Consider the following 17,131-nt stretch of genomic DNA (forward strand, 5'->3'; position numbering starts at 1 on the left):
GGGTCACTTGCTTACATGCCTGCACCTACTTTTGAGGCATAACTTTGGACATTTGTGCTTGCAAATGTCAATGTATAGGTTAAGGCAGACTCTCTTTGGCATTTGTTCTGCTCCCAGAGTATTTCAGAGTATTATTTGCCAGATCTATGAGAAACTGCTAAGTGCTGAAGCTCCAGTGAATGATGTTTTAATTTGGACTGAGGGCTTGAAAGAACATCTTGAAAGACTTAGAAAAGTCTTAAAGAGAGTATGAGAAAGAGACTTTTAAAACCAAACTGTAAAAAAACCCTATATCTGATGTAATAAGTTATTTAAATGAGGCATAAATTGAGCAAAGATGGTTTAATTGGTAATGTGGATAAAATGTTGAAATGTTTAGCTCTGCAAAATAGAGTGGATCTGTGACAATTTATGGAGATGATAAGCTGGTTTTGACAAAATTAATTCCAAATGCTCAGGGAGGCTCTGATTTTGCAAGGTGGTGAGCATTTATTTTTTTTCCCCTCATCCAGAACAACACTTAAAACACATGCTTGGTCGTGCTGACTTGGCACGCTTGCTTCTGGGGCGGGATGCTGCACAACATGACGTTCAGAGAAAGCATGCCAGCCAGAGGAAAGATCATCGCTTGATCCTGTAGCAGGGCCCCAGAAGAGGCCAGCTCTCATTTCACTCACCCTCCACCTTCACTCGATGGATATAAAATAGAAATAGGTTTTTTTGTCATTTTTGTTTTCACAGCAGCTTTGTGAAATGAACATCTACCAGTGAGGAGATTTGCTGGGATGTCACGAGAGAGGGGATCATCAACCAGGGCGACGTGGGATGCAGAACGGAGACGGCAAAGTTCCTCTCGGCATCCGAGAGGAAAAAGTGAATTTGGAAACCCAGGCTGAGACCAGGCTTACTGCTGCTGCCCTCCCTGAGGCGAGCCATCGCAGCCTCCCTCCAGACCACATTAACACACTGCGCGTCCCACTGCCACCGCTGCCACCTCCTCCTCCCAAGTTCAGAGCTGGGATGGCTCGTGTCTTGTCAGAGTCCCTAAAGGCTACTTTTCACATAAAAACATGTGCACACACATGTGATTGTTATGAAGAAAAAACAACTTTCAAGAATGAGCCTGCAGAAACGGGGAAAAAAACCCAAATCCCCATTCCTTATAGTGTTACTTCCAGTGCAGGCACGTACTAGGGCAAGACAGCGTTTAAGAGCAGAGAAGGTCTCGCTAACAGGAGTGACTTCACCCTCCACCCAGGTTTTTCTGAGCTTGTTTTCCTCCAAGCAGCACATCACAAAGCCATCTTCTCCCTCTCACCCCTCCTCCCCAGCCCAGGTTGTAAAATAACGAGTTTCTTGTTATTCTTGTTATTGCTGAATGGCAGAGGTCTGGAGCCCTGTGAAGAGAAGGGGGCAGCCTAATTAGGGAAATGAGAGCCATCCTTAATGAGCACTCCTGACTAGGTGGGGATTTAAAGAAAAAGGAGGGGGCAGGGGGGGAAAGAGGTCAATCCGTACAGCTTTCTCCTCCCTACCCCCACCTCCCACCCCTTCCTTCCTCCCCGTAAACCTACCGCAGTTTGGGGTCTGAGCATGGGGGCTTCTCTACATCATTATCAATTATTAAACTATATTTTCCTGGTTTGCTTGACTTCACAGGGGGTTAATCTTATTTCACCTCCTTTGCTAATTTTATTCTGTGAGGGTATGTCAAGTGTTAGACTGGTCCTGTCCCTGGACCTTACGGTGTCCTTGCAGGTGTTCTGGAGTCCTTTCTGGGTGACATCTCATCAAGAGGGTGGTGTCTGAGCAGGAGTGACAGCCAGTCATACCAAAACCTTTCAGCACCCCCCAGAATGGTCTGGCGGGTGTGCAAAACATGCTACATCCATGCATTGAACTGCTCCACGTTCATGCTCCACAGATCACCAACATGGCTCCATTTGTGGTTCCTCTGGGCAGTGTAGACAATATGGATGCCTGCATCTATGTTAGTGAAAACAAGGCTCTGCTTGCATGGGTGGGATGTATGGGAGCGGCAGATGCATCTTTGCAGCTAGATCTGTCAGGACCTGTACCCACCATGGTTGGACATCTTTGTCACTAGGAGCCACGCCACCAGGGCAGACAGCACAGCCTGACCATCAACATTTAAGATGCCCCAGAAGTAGTTCTGGTACCCCCTAAATCAACATTAGCTGCTTGCTACAATCTCCCTTAGTAGACATAAGCTTCTCTGAGTTCCCCTGAGTTCATCCCATCCTATATGTACATTGGCAGGAGCTGAAAGCTCCGTGTGTGGAAATTCAATTGCAGAAACTTTCTCATTCCCCACCCACCCTCTTGAATTTCTCTCCTGTTCTGCTTTCCCTCGCTCTGCCTGAGCTGTAACCAAACACCCCCGCTCTTCGTGAGACTTCAGCTCTCGAGCCCTCTCTGCCCTAGACCGGCCTCGCCTCTGTCTCCTCAAGGGAGAAGAGCAGAAAGAGCAGGTTGCGAGACGCACCCCATCTCAGAGGATGGCGAGGGGTATCTCCCGAGAGCCTGATGCTCAGAGGTGCCCTGGGGGAGGCTGTGAGGGCACGGGGCTGGCTGGGTTTCTGTTTGCCAGCCTTGTCCTCCTGAATGTGCCCTGGGTCGGCATTAGGCAGTCACCTCCAGCAACTCCTGTGATGTTATTTGCAAAGATCTGTCAGAATCCGTGCCCAGTTCAATCATCACATGCTGAAATGCTTAAACAGGCTTCCAAGGAGCGAGCTCGCAGCCAGAAGCGTGGGAGGAACGTAGTCTGACAGAAAGGAAATAAGCAGGGAACATTTTACCCATAAAAGCACTTTGCTTTCTCTTTGCTTCATAAATCAGCTTTCTCTGATCTCATCCAAAAAAAGGCAGTTAATTCCCTGCTTCTCCCTGCCTGGGAGATGTATTCTTTTCTGTATTTGGATCTTGCCTCGGAGAAATTAAGAGACCTAATTGTTTCCACTGCTCCTTCCAAAATCAGGGAACAAAATAACATCAGAACGAAGGCCCTGGGCCACACCTCCCAAGGTGCTGAGCTCTTTCCTTCAGGAGGCAGCGGGATCCCGGCGCTCTCCCTGCCTGCGAGAGCCAGGTCACCCGCACGGGTCCCCAAACCTGGGGACCTCCCTGCCAGCACCCAGCACCCAGCACCGAAACCTTTGGCCCGAGCATTGTTGCCGAAGGCCAGGTAGAGCCAGATGAGGAACGAGCACCCCACTCTTTTTGGGGAGAAGTCACTAATGGGGTATTCCTGCTGCCTGCGGTGGAACAGGTCAGGCAGAATCACAGAATCACAGAATCAACCAGGTTGGAAGAGACCTCTGGGATCATCGAGTCCAGGCGGATCGTTATTCAACAGCAGGAGTAAAAGATTTAATCAGCCTGTAGTGCCCCGGCCCCAGAGCGAAGACCTGTGCCCAGCCACGCCAATTCCCCCTCCCATGTACTAAGCACACAGCATTCCTCCAAGCCTATCAGAAATGTGGCTTTTTATCAGATCCATTTCTCTTCTCTGTTTATGGCTTGAGGATGCCAGGGCCCCTCTGGACTATAGTTTGAACTTATTTAGCATTTTTTGTGGGTGACTTTCTTGGATTAGCAAGAAAGCCTTGGCACAAGAGCCGGTTCCTTTTTATTCCTGCCCTGACATGTAGGCTCCCTGGTGCTCTATCTCCTAGCAGAAATGACCACATGTCTCCAAAGCAGACAGCCTTGACTTTACAGCCACCTCTGATGACCAAACGAGAACAGGGCCTGAACAGTAAAAATAAAATAAATTTAACTTCCATTGCTGGCTCCAGAGGGTGTGCTCTACTTGCACTCCTGTTGTTCTCCTGATTCATGTTTTTCTCCCCCTTGACACATGCACTGTACCCTCTGCAGTTCTTGGTAATTCTATAGGGAAGCAAAAAAATTCAAAGAAAATGGGGGGTGAAAGGGGACAGGGGCATTTCTGAAGCAATGGTGTTTTACAGTGGGGCTGTAAAAGCCAGTGGCATTAGGGGAGCACTCCCAAAGAGGTGAAATGCTGAATTACAAGCCGAAGGAAATGTGCATCTGGAAGGTCTTGAAATAAAGGCATCCCTTCCTCGGGCTGTTCCCCGACAGCTGTTTAACTGGAGGTCTGTCTCTCTAAATCTCATCCGTCTTAAGTCAGGAGGACTCTACTGATGCCAAATTATGGCAGGGGACAGCGTGCCCCCAGGCATCTGAAAACATCCAGCTGTCCCACAGGAGGTCTGACATTAACACTGACACGGAGAGGATTCTCCCCTGGCATCCTCATGACTCTGCCACGGTACTTGGATGTCAGGACGTGCTCCTGCAGCGGTGGTGTGCACAAACCTACCTCCTCTGGTGGTTTGCTGAGTCTTCCAGCAGCACGGAGCTGTGGCTACTGTCACCGCAGAAGAGTCCCATTAACAATGTATTACCCAGGGCCTTTGAACAGTGTTTGTCTGATGGGAGAAAGTTTGTGCAGCTTGTGGGGAGGGATTTTAATAGAAAATTAAACCACTGTTTCTTCTTCATCCCAACATACAGTTGCCAGGTCTCTTGCCCTTTGGTTCCCTGCCCTTTGTAGGCTCTAGCAACACCTATAAAAGTCTAGAAAATCTCTGCTACAACCCACTTTCTGTCCATTATAATGAGAAAGAAGCATGTCGAGTGCAATGTTCACTTTAAGGAATTTTTATGATAGTGGCTGATCCTCCCTGAGAATAAGTTGGCATATGTCAGGGCAACAGTTGGACTCGATGATCCCAGAGGCCTCTTCCAACCTGGTTGATTCTGTGATTCTGTGTGATATTGTGCTTTAGAAACGCAGTGATGGGCAGTGGATGTTGGCAGTAGCTCTACGTCTGCTCTTGCCCGAGAGCCCCAGGTTTGCCCCAGGAGGCATACCACTGCCTGGGAACCCCCGTCAACCATTCCCCTTGTCTGCAAACCAAGCAGACGCAGCACTCAGAAATCACCCAGTGGCATCCAGAGAAATGCCACCATGTTGATTTTGCCAGGCTTAGGAGCAAGAACACAAAACTGAGTCTTTTATACCCTGATGGTGCTGTAACTCCTAGGCTTGTGGCCCTATGCATGGCCTCACAGGGTTGTAAATGACCAGGCTATAACTGACCACTGCAATCATCATTAAATCCGGGCCCTGCGTTCACAGACCACCAGCTTATAGAAGCCATTTCTTAAATGTGTGTCCGTGTTTCATTTTCTGGGGTGGAGCACTTGCTGGCTTCATTTTTCTGTTGGATTTTTTTCCCCCATTAAAAAAAAAAAAAAAAAAGCAAACATCTTAAAGGCTCATTTTCTCCCCAGCATGGAATGAACCCAAATGGCCAAACCTCAGCATTTTTCACAAAGTGTAAGCCTTGTTTTGCAGCCAGCCAAAGAGGGAGTGGAGCTCGAGCTGGTTGTGTGGGTGGCTGTGGAGGCAGGTGAAGGTACGTGGAGAGTCTGCATGTGCATAGCAGGTGCACAGAAGTGTGAAGAGAGGGAAAGCATGGATGTCACACGGTTGGATGTACGACACGCTTCCATACACACATGCACATGCATGCATATATAGATACTTATTCATTTTTGTGAGTATCTGCCCGAGAGGAGCCTGGGTGTGCAGGTCTGCGCAGCATCGGGTATGCAGAAGTGCTCCCTGGCTCCTCCGTCAGTTTAAAGACTTGGCAGGAGGATGGGGACAGTCACTGAAAAGCCTCATTTTCTGTGCTGAGTTTGTCCGGGGGACTGGGCCGTGTGCTGCTTCTGAGCCTCTCTCTTGTACCTGCTCTCAGATCCTGCTCTGCTTTATAACTTTCCTCGTATTTGCTATTTCTTCCTTTCCCTCTTGCTGGCTCCTTTTCTGTTATTCCTTCTTCTCATGTTTCCTCCCTCTGCCACTTCTAAAATGTTTTTCTCCCTCCCTTTCGTTTCTCCCTTCTGTTCCTCCTCTCCGGGTCTCTCCTCTCATTCCTCCCACGCTGGCATCCTCTCTCTGCCTCCCTCCGCACCCCCACCCTTGCTCTCCATCCTGCCTCTTTCTCTCGCTCTCCCATCTCACATGCCTTTGTTTTCCCTTCCCTCTCCCCCTCTGCTCGGCCTCTCTCCCCTCTTCTCTCCCTCCCGCTTCCTCACTCCCTTCTCGCTCTGAAATAAACTTCCCCGTGTGAAGCCCCTGGCCGCCTTCCAGCCTCTGGTGAGATGAAGGGGTCCCTGGCATACGCTCAGCTCTGCGCTCCATAGGGCATTGTAACCACTGGTACCAAGGCTATAAAATCTTTAGTGTCTCTAGGAAAGATGACTATAAATTCTTCAGAAGTCCCACCATGGGTGTAAAGATTCCCCCTCCCTCAACCTCTCCCCTCCTTCCCCGGGCCTCTGTGAAAGGGGCTGTGTAGTAAAACAAGGGGCTCATTCCTCCCCTTTGCTGCAGCCCCAGCTCTGATCAGGATTTCAGCGGAGCATGGCTCTCCCCATTGACTTCAAGAGGAGATTTCAGTACCCTGCAGAGCAGAGGAGCAGTTCTTGCCACTCTTTTGGTCACTTAGGTATTTGACTTTATAAACACGATTAAAAAATGCTAAGAAAGCGCTGAAGAGAGGGAGGCCTCCCCTCTAAACGTTGAGCAAACAGAAACACACGAAGCATTGTTAGGCTCTGAAAGATGAACCAGCCTCGGGCCAGCGAGGGAGTGTGGGGAAAGCAGGCGGTGCATTAAAAATAGGTTAATTCTCACATATTAAGGATTTGCTAGAAGATCCCAAATGGTGTTTGTTTTGGTTTGGTTTTTTTTTAACTGGTTTCCAACCTGATGAAGGCCAAGCAGACCTTCACAGGGGCATTCAGCAGGGAATTTAGCCGAGGCTCTGCAGAGACAGCACTGATTCCAGCTCTTGGCCCCGGGGATGTGTGTTTAGCAAGAGTCAGACCTGGTTACTGTCACGCTGGTGGGTGGATGGGACTCGGGTGTGCACAATGAGCAGAACAGGCCATAATGTCATTTTTTTATCTAATGCATAAATTTCCTGGCGCTTGGCACGGGAAGAGAGAGCACACGGCTCACACGTGAAGAGCCATATGGCAAAAGCTTTTCGGTACCACCACAAGCCTGACAGGCCTCCCACACCACACACAGAACACACGACAGGCTCCCACCCCATGCTCCCAGCCACCACCCGTCCCAGAGCAGGACATCCCGCTGGGGCTGCCATAAGGACCAGGAGCAGCAGAGGCACAATGCCGACTGTGGACAACCCACAAGGCGCAACAACCCTGGCAGAAGGGAGCCTGAAGTGCCTGAGTAATTCTCATTTTCAGTGTGAAAGACTTGACAGGCTTGCAAATATCAGGCCTGTCCTTCCTAATGGGTTGAACTTTGGCATGTGGCAGGGGTGGCAAATTCCCTGGGGCTTCCAAGTCAGTGCTGGAACTAACAAACCGACCTCTGCCTTCTCTAGACTATGGCACAAGTTCATTTTGCAGGATACAGGATGAGGAATTTGGGGCATTTGTGTTCTCATCAGTTACTGTCCATAGTGCCAGGCTGCCACTCTTCAGTGTGAAGGGGAAATGGGGGGGCCGAGCTGTTGGCCTGGCAGGATGGTGCCTATAGGGGTGCCCAGGACTCCGATGGAGGCAGAGGGAACGTGGGCTGCAGGAAGATGCTTTGAAGAAATTGCATCTGTGAAAACCAGAGGAGAATTTTGTAGATAAGGAGTGCTGTGAAGTTGGCAGAGCCTTGTGGAAGGCCATCCAAAGCACCTGCCTCTTTGGTTACTGTTCGAATAGCAGATTTGCCCAAAATGGAGGAAAGCATTGAGTGGAAGTTGCATGGCTCTTTTGTTCTGCTTCTCCCTTTCGCTTCCTCTTGCCAAGACCTGCTCCCCACTCTTCCTGCTGAAGAACTGCAAAGCCATTTCCCACCTCCCCACTTAACTGCAAACAGTTACAGACAGCTCCTTTCATCTTCCTTTTCAGCCTTCTCCTCCTGGGGTGCTTTAAGTGTAGCCAAGCTTCCTCTCTAGTTACTGCTACCTCCACAGCCTCTTCCAAGCTTTTGGTGTTTCTGACCTATTGTTTCCATGGGATTGTGGGGATCAGCTCCACTGGGTCAGCTCTGGCACTCCATTGATGTGCTAGTTCCTCCAGCCCTGCCAAAACCTGATGCAGTCAGCCCTTTGTACAGCAGTGGGCACGGATATGCCCCATGTGTTCTGCTCTCTGGTGATCCGCTGTCGGGGTCCTGGTGGGTACAATAACAGAGTGGAGATCATAGGACCTAGGCTTTATTCCCAGCTACACCACTTTTTAAAGGGTGATGCTTTGGATTGAGGCACATCTTCATTCATGCCTCAGTTTCCCCATGCATAAAATAGCGTTGCATACTCTGACTTCTTTTGGCAACTGATCTCATAGTTAGCTATCTACGGATGCATATCTGATGGCCTCCTTCTCTAGATGTTGTCCTGCAGTTTGAAGCTGAGACATCCAGGTCTGAAAAGTCCTAGCTGGGACAAGCCAAGACAAAGAGAGAAAGGCGTGTACCTGGGTGTGAATAACAATTCCTGTCCTCTGTGGCTTAGCAAAGCCAGGGGGTTGTAAGTCCTCTTTCCTACGGGGTTTCATGGAGTGGTGTCCCCCACCCATGGTGGTGTCACCCACTCCATGCTGCCTTCCACAGACACTGCCAGCATGACATCTGGCAACACCTTGGCGTGGGGCATGCATCAGCCAGTCTGAAGCCTTGGTTGGCTGGTGAGACCCTGCACAAAGCCAGGATGACCATCCCTCTGGTGGGGGCACTCACAGCCAGGATCAGAGCATCAGCTAATCAGTGAGACAAAGGGAGACAGCCATGGAGGAAGGAAGGGGTCACAGGGCCGGAAGAGGAGTGAGGTGACAGCCCTGGGGTGCCACATGGGGTGACAGCCTCCAGGCTGGGTGCAGCCCCCTGAGGGGACTGAAGTTGGGGGAGGCTGAGAGAGCCCCCTCTGTGGACCAGCACCAGCTCTGCCCCGCCGTTTAGCCTAGGATATGTGCTGAGCTGGGCAGTGCTAAAGGGGGAGGAAAAGAGGGGCTGCAGGTTTCACCCTTCTTCACCCTCTCAGCAAATCCACCCCTCGGGCTTTCTCCAAACAGCCCCCCCTTGCCAGGTATTTCGGCCATAGAGAGAAGGTGTGGGGCGGGGGGCGTTCAGGTGGCAGCATTTGTTCTGCGTCCTCGTGGTGGCCCTGAAACCCTCCAAACCTCATTTTCAATAGGCCACCAAAACAACCACTAGAGTTTAATGACTTTCGATCTCTCCTGCCCCAGACTGGCTTTGAAACAGTGACTCAGATGCCAAAGTCCCAGTAGCGAAGTGGCTTTTTAATGACATGACTTGAGCTCGAATTCCAGGCACAGGAGGAGGCTTTGACACTGCTGTTTGTTTTCTTATTGGAGAAGTTCAAGAGAAGCTCAAGGCTTAAAAGCAAACCCTTGAAAGCAAAGCATTCCTAATCACATAAAAGTGTCTGTGCAGGCCAGGGCTGAAGAGGGGGCTTGTGACTTTAATCTTTGCATATCCCTTTCTTTCTTCAAGCATCTCTCCCTCTCACGGACTGGGACACACACACACACACACACACACAAAACTCCCCAGTGCCAATAGTATAATGCTCCAGGAGAGGAAAGCGGAGGAAGAGGAGGAGGAGGAAGCTGGCCCGCCTGCCTGCCCCCATGCTGAGCCCGAGCAGACTTTGTGAGAAAGCTTCTCTCCATCTGCAGCCCAGCCCGGTGGGAGTCAATTAATTCTGAATAACCTAAACCGACAGAGGTATTTGCATTCACAACCTGACTGATGACCGTATAAAATTGATTTATGAATTGAAGTACTTTCCCTCCCCTTATCCCCGATTCAAGCCATAATTGATTATACGTGCTGCAGCGAAATTAAAGAAAAGAAAATTAAAAAAAGAAAAGAAAAAAGGGAGGCCCCACAGACACTGCTCTATATTCTCAAGGTTTCCCGGGATTAGCCGATCTATTCATCACTTATTTTTTTTTTTTATTTAAAAAGTTGCTTCCTTTCCCCTCTCCACCAACTTCCCCCCAACCTTCGTCCTAACCCCTCATCACCACCTCCCAGCACAGGCGGCAGCACAGCGAGTCGTACCTCAGAAGAGATGATGGGAGGTACAGCACCCCCTTAGAAACATTCCCACAGCGTGACGGCAAAAGGACCTCAAGCCTGACACCCTTCCTCCCAGGGCAGAACAGACCCCTCCTAAAGGAGAGGGAGACTAAACTGGAAGTCCTCAACCCAACACTGCCCGAAGCTCCTGCTTAACTTGCTGCCTTGTAACTGCCCCATTGCAGACCTTTATGGGGTGGAGACTTCACTTGTCCCTTCCAACCAGTCATCTCAAAGAACAGATTCTTTCTCACATACTCATACAATGCTCATACAATGCTTTCTACCTACCTAGGGAGAAGTGCTGTGTGAAAGCAGGTGCTACTGGGCAAGATCCACCTGCCCAATGTCAATAGGAAGGGCAAGAAATCTTGCTGGAAGCAGCTGAATGATACAACTCCCCCAGATTTCCTGCTGGCACTTAATATATAAATATTGAGCTGAATCCTGAAGCATAAGAACTGATGACCCTTTTAATCTTTTTTCCCTCATTATCCACCTACTCATCACTATCTGTGATCCCATTTTCCTTATCTACTCATTGTTTTTTTTTCACATTTTACATATGGGAACACAGATGAGCAGACCAGTGGTGGGAACTGAACAAAACCATACAGCTAATCCATGGGACAATCTCAGGCAGAACATAGGTCACCTGTTGGTCCTGCTCTCTTTTCTCTCTGCTTCTTTCTAAACCCTTAGATTTTTTTTTTTTAAGTAAAGAGTATGTCCTCTTATTTCCTTTCACTTGAGTGGGAAGAGGCAAAGAAAAACCCAGACGAAGCTCAGCTCACGTGTGATTTCATTAAAAACCATTTGCCTACAGTGCTCTGTAAGGCTCAGAGACCTCTTGAGCATGTAGGTCCATCTTCGTATCGCTTTGCGCAGTTGCAATGTTCATGGTTCCTTTTGAGTTAAAGGAAACTATAGTACAGGAAAGTATTTAAACCAAATCTTTCAAGCAGCTGGACACAGGACAGCAATGTCATCTGCATGCCATCTCTAATGAAGCAAGAGAGGCCGTGATCTAAGTGAACCAAGGCAGGGATTTTTAGCTTGCCCATTCCTAGTGTCTACAGGTCCAGTGGGGAGAGCTCATTTATTTTGACTTCCACAAAGTTGTCTTGCTCGATTTGGATAATGCTAAGCAGAGGAAAAGGGCTTAATGAATAAGCATCAAACAAGGCCACTTTCCTTAACTGTTCAGAGAGGCTTTCAGCAAGGAGCTTGTCCAGGGCCTTTTGCCTGGCAGCATTGGTGCTAGCTGCAGGGTTCAAGGAGAAGCTACTTTGCTTGCTGCTAATAGGCATTAAAAGGATGAGGAAGGGGCAGGCAGGGAGGCAGCCCTGTGCAGGGATCCAGCTGTGCCCCCTCTGCCGCAGCTGCTTGCCTGCCCCTCACGTCCCCCCCGCCTCACGCCTTTGTCCTGCACTGGGACAACTTCGCTAGAAGTTCAGTTTTGCAGGTGTCTGAACTCATTGTGCTGGGGATAAGTGGAAGGCTGGGGGAAGGGGGGGGCTCCATCTGTGTAATTAAAGCCCAAATCCCTACACGGTGCTAGGAAGCTGAACGTTAACTGGAAGCTCACATTCCTGGTGGAGGCTCTGGGCTGAGCCTGAAGGCATGCAGAAGGCTTCAGAGCAGGATTCAGGAGATACTACCAAAAATCAGTGACCCAGGAGGCAGGGCTCCACATCCCAGGAGTCAGACCCTGTGCATAATAAAGCCCACTTCTGAGCAAATAATGCCTTCATGCTGTAGCCTGGGACATCATTTGGGAAAGTGTTGTGTATCATCTCTTTCAAAAGTCTATAGGGCCCTGCTCCTGGAAAATGGTGCTGTGGCCATCCTACCTGTCAGGTCTGGTCTGAGGTGCACAATCAGGCTCTGTGGTGGTGTCTGGCCCCCTCGCAGCTGCAAAGCTTGTCAGAGACTTGCTGTGCAGGGAAGACCTGTTCCACCTTGAGGTGACATTAGGAGCAAATGCATTGTCCTGGCTCTGGAGGTGTCCTCCAAACACTCCACCCTCCTGCTGAGATGAACTAGCCTCCCATTTCAAGGAGCAGTGGCTCCAATGCTCAACAAAGGGCACTGTATGTGTGCTGGGCCCATATGCAAGCTTCTGCTCTCTTAGCAAGAACATCTGTCCAAATTAAGCTAACGAATAAAGACTGTCTGTGGCTTGAGGAGGTGATAGCAGGCAGTTCATCAGCAGCTCAGGAGCTCGTGAGCCTGCAGACACCAGAAGGTGCAGGCTACATCTACACTCACATGTCACCTGGTAGCTGGAGACCAAAATCTGTGATTTTTCATCCCAGGCTGAGGCGCTGAGCTTTGGGGCGGGGAGCCAGCGGCACAGGGTGGAGGGGGGCAGCGGAGGGCACTGCCTGGTACCCCCATCCACCCAGCTCCCTCCCGCCTCCGCCACAAGGAGTCTCACAGATGTCAGCCCCGCCAGAAGCACGCAAGCGAGAGGGACGTCAGCGCAGATTTACATCCAAAGGTCGCCATGTCCTGAGTGGTAAACGGGTGGACAAAGAAGTTAATCGAGGAGTCAAAAAGGGCAACCTGAAGAGGAGAGGCAGCTGGGAGTGTGGAAACAGAAATCAAGGCAATTAGCAGGAAAAAAGAGGGAGAGTTTTGCATGCCTTTCCGATTTTTCCACATGGAAAGAACAGTGCTGTATTATCTGAAACAGAATTATTTTTACTGTCAGCTGAGAGCAAATAGGAGGCTTGAACTGATGCCTCCACCAGCAATCACAGCCTGTCTTTCTTCCCACGCCAACCAGCAACCCCTCTGCAGACCAGACGGCTGCCCGTGCAGCTCCCTGACACGACAGAGCTTGCAGGGTGAAAGCGGTGCCATCCCTGCTCGTGCTGGCACAGACAAGCTCTGCTATTAAATATCTGCTGCATCAACACATAGGAGTGCCCGGCAGAAAATTAATATTGATCCTGCACCGGGTGTGCTACAAACATGGAGCTTAAAGACAGTCGGTGCTGCCCGGATCTCGCAGCACAACTATCACAAACGGCAACAGGTCATTGCAGCCTGTGGCCAGGCAGGCATTGCTGAACCATTGTTCAGGGTACAGACTAAGGTCATGTTCCTTTTTAAGCTGAGTCAATCTTTTTACCGAGTTCATTGGGAGCTCGGGCTGAAGCCGGCGGCTGCTAGATGGACCAAGCGTCATCTTTCAGAGCTTGGGCAGAGCTGTATCAGCCCATGGGTGTTTGGGGCATGGAGAATGCAACATCACCATCCACGTAACTAAAAACAAACCAGAAAAAAATGTTTCAAAAATATTGATAAACAAATATACTTTTCTATGCCTTCCTCTACTTCTTTTTTAAAAAAAAAAACTGAAGGAACTGCTTTTCGGAGTGGCAGGATCTGTTAGATAACACATTCTCCTTTTTTAACAGTACAAATTGATCAGCTGCCTCCTAACAGCATTAACTCACACTGACAGAAGCACCAGTCAGCTACCACAGAATCACAGAATCACAGAATCACAGAATCAGCCAGGTTGGAAGAGACCTCTGGGATCATCGAGTCCAACCATTGCCCTGACACCATCCTGTCAACTAGACCAGGGCACTAAGTGCCATGTCCAGTCTTTTCTTAAACACATCCAGAGATGGTGACTCCACCACCTTCCTGGGCAGCCCATTCCAATGTCTGATGACCCTTTCTGAGAAGAAATGCTTCCTAATGTCCAACCTGAACCTCCCCTGGCGAAGCTTGAGGCTGTGTCCTCTTGTCCTATCGCTAGTTGCCTGGGAGAAGAGGCCGACTCCCACTTCACTACAACCTCCCTTCAGGTAGTTGTAGACTGCACTAAGGTCACCTCTGAGCCTCCTCTTCTCCAGGCTAAACAACCCCAGCTCCCTCAGCCGTTCCTCATAGGTCAGACCCTCCAGACCCTTCACCAGCTTGGTCGCCCTCCTCTGGACTCGCTCCAACACCTCAACATCTTTCTTGAAGTGCGGGGCCCAGAACTGGACACAGGATTCAAGGTGCGGCCTCACCAGTGCCGAGTACAGAGGGACAATCAGATAGGTACCAGAGGGGCTGGCTGCTCTGAGCCATGCCGACGGGTCCAACCGCCTGCCCAGGGCTTGCCCTGCTCTCTGAATTTAACATGCCCACCATGGCTTCATGGAGAAACCTTGACACTCCTGGCAAACCAGACACTCGCTGCACAGCATATGGATCGCCACAACAACCTATTGCCAAGCAAAACCCTGCTTATTATCTCCGGGAAAGCCATCTCCCCTTTTGCAGTAATTTAAAGCTCTCCAGCAACAGAAAGGCTGAGGACTCGCCGCTATGGTCATGGCATGAGCAGCGTTGGGGATGGGGATACTTCCAAGGGCCTCTGGACTTCAACTCGGAGATAGCTTGGTACCTCTCTCTATTAGCCTAGTGGCACAATTAGCCTTGCTCGGCAAGCAAACCTGTGAGGATCTGGACTTCTGTGCTTTATCACCACACATAGGAGGTGGCAAAAATACAGCATCTACTTAAGTGAAGCAAATGCAGAATAAAAAATGCATTTTGCCAAATGCCTAGGGCCTCTTGACTGGCTGAGACCATCTTTTTTTTTGCATAGGGTCTACTTGAAATCCAGAGACAAAAGACTGTGACAAAAAAAAAAGTGGCTACTGGTCAGATACAAGTCATTTAGTTCAATATAAGGGTACTTGGTGTCATCGCTGGGTCTTTATAACACAAAAGATCAGGCTAGCTGGTCTATTGATCTCTTTTGGCTTTCAAACCTATGAACTGATTCCCCATCTTTCAAACACTCATTTTCTCTCTCAAAAGCTGGGTGCAGATTAGGTCTAAAATATGAGTGTCCCGTGTTGCCAGTACCATTGTGCTGGGCATGTTTCGTAGTCGCATCCTTGCCCAGCTGCCTCGGGAGCTGTTTTTTCTACACTTGTCCCCGTTCGGTTGCTTCTGTTATTAAATTCCACAGTGACAGACCCTGGAGAAATGCAAGAGGTTTTTTTTATTTCTTTCCAGCTGTAAATGTGCAAATACTTTTATCACAGATTGTCTCTGCAAATGTCACAGACAATGAGGCATTTTTGCATGAGTCAAGTCAAAAGCATAAAAATGTCTCCTGGACAATATTTTGTCTGCGACACTGGGATGTGTTTGTGCAACTGGCTTCGGGACAACGACAAAGATCCAGCCCTTCCTCTGGTGAGTATCTGAGCATCCTCAGGAAGGAGTAAGGTGACCATAGGCACAAAGCTGCCAAGTTACACCTGGGAGGGGAGATTTTCTTTGCCCATTTCCCAAGCACAGAAAAAAAACACAGCGAGGGTTTTGTTTCTCCAAGCCATAGCTGGCAGGTCATATTTTACAATTGGGGCCAGGGCAGGATGAAAAACAGAGTGCTAGTTTCTCGATGGCCCTGGCGTTACACCGAAATCACACCCTGCTCCCTCCTCGCGGCGCCGACGGCCTCCAAGCGCGCGGGGACCTCGCTCCTCGCGCCGTTTATGGCTTTTTCTTCCCCCCTCACGTCTTTTCTTTGGGAGAAACTTACTTCTCTGCGGCGGCTTCTCCCTCCATCTCCCCCCCCCGCCACCCCGCTCAGCATCCCCTCACCTCTGGCACAAAACCGCCACACACACGCACGCACGCACTCGCAGGCAGGCACAAAGGCTTTAAAAGCCGCCCTTTATGTCCCCCCACAGCTGCCTGCACAGCCCCTGCTCCAGCGCTCGCCCGGCAAGGATGCGTATTCTTCGGCTCCCAAAGGCCCCCATTGCTGTCAATTAGTTACGGGACGCCACCGGGATTCAAGGCTGACAGCTCCGGCAAAGCAGGAGAAATGGGCTCAGTGGGGAGCGAGGGGGCCTGCCCTCTTTCTTCCCCCTCACGTCTTTTTCCCCACAAGAAATACCTTTCTCAGCGAGGCTTTTTCAGCTCCCCCCGCCCCATCCCGCCGCCCGCGCATGCACACAGGGGCACGCACGTACGGGGATGCACGGCGCCGAGAGACGCGAAACACGCTGCGAAAGGGGTGCCGGGGAGAGCCGACCCGCCGAGATAGGGGGTCATCAACATCTCTGCACGTTTCTTTCTCCCCTTACCTCCATCCTGGTCTCTGGTTACAAATCCCTCCATCTCTCAGCTCCTTGGGACGAGCATAACATCTTATTTCTCCCCGCCTTTCCCACCCAGGCTGGCTTTTTGGAAGGGGAAGGATGGGGCAAGGTCAAAACATGACTCCACAACAACTGTGTGTTTCACGTAGCAGCGTTTTATCTGTCATGACCACTGCTGGGCATTCACAGCATCTCTCTGCGTGCAACCTGGGGTGTAACACAGCAAGCTTGCAGAGGAGGGGGGAGTAAAGTGGGGAGGGGGACGCTGACCCAGTGATTTCACGGCAAACGTCCGTGCTGTGAGATTTAGGAAAGAAACAAAGGCTGTAATGGTTTGGGAGTGAGGAATCTCTTCAGCCAGACCGTGGAAATAAGATATATTTCAAGAGAAGGCATTCCCACGCTTTCAGCCCTGATATTGGGTATAGAAGAAAATCCATCCCAGGCATTGGCTTCGGTGATCTGAAACGGGTTGTGTTTCATGTGGACGCCAGCTTTTGCTCCTGTTGTAAGTGCCGTTTAGAAATGGGGCTTGCTCGCCCCTAACTTGTTTTCTATATTTGTATCTTTCCCACACATTTGGATAGTATGGCGGCTCTTATGCCAGCTGTGGATTTGGCCCACCCAGACTGGTCTCTGTGGATCAAAGAGGGATAACAAAACAGTATTTAGATATTTTTTTCCTTGTCTCTGCTATAGGCTGTTTGTGTGTCCCTTGTCAAGTCAGTTCATCAAGCTCCCAACCAAGCCACAAGCAGCTTCACTTACTGGCCCATCACTTTGTCTCCTGCCTGGAGGCAAAACCAAG

This window comes from Nyctibius grandis, chromosome 23, assembly GCF_013368605.1.
Source record: "Nyctibius grandis isolate bNycGra1 chromosome 23, bNycGra1.pri, whole genome shotgun sequence".
Lineage (NCBI taxonomy): Eukaryota > Metazoa > Chordata > Aves > Nyctibiiformes > Nyctibiidae > Nyctibius > Nyctibius grandis.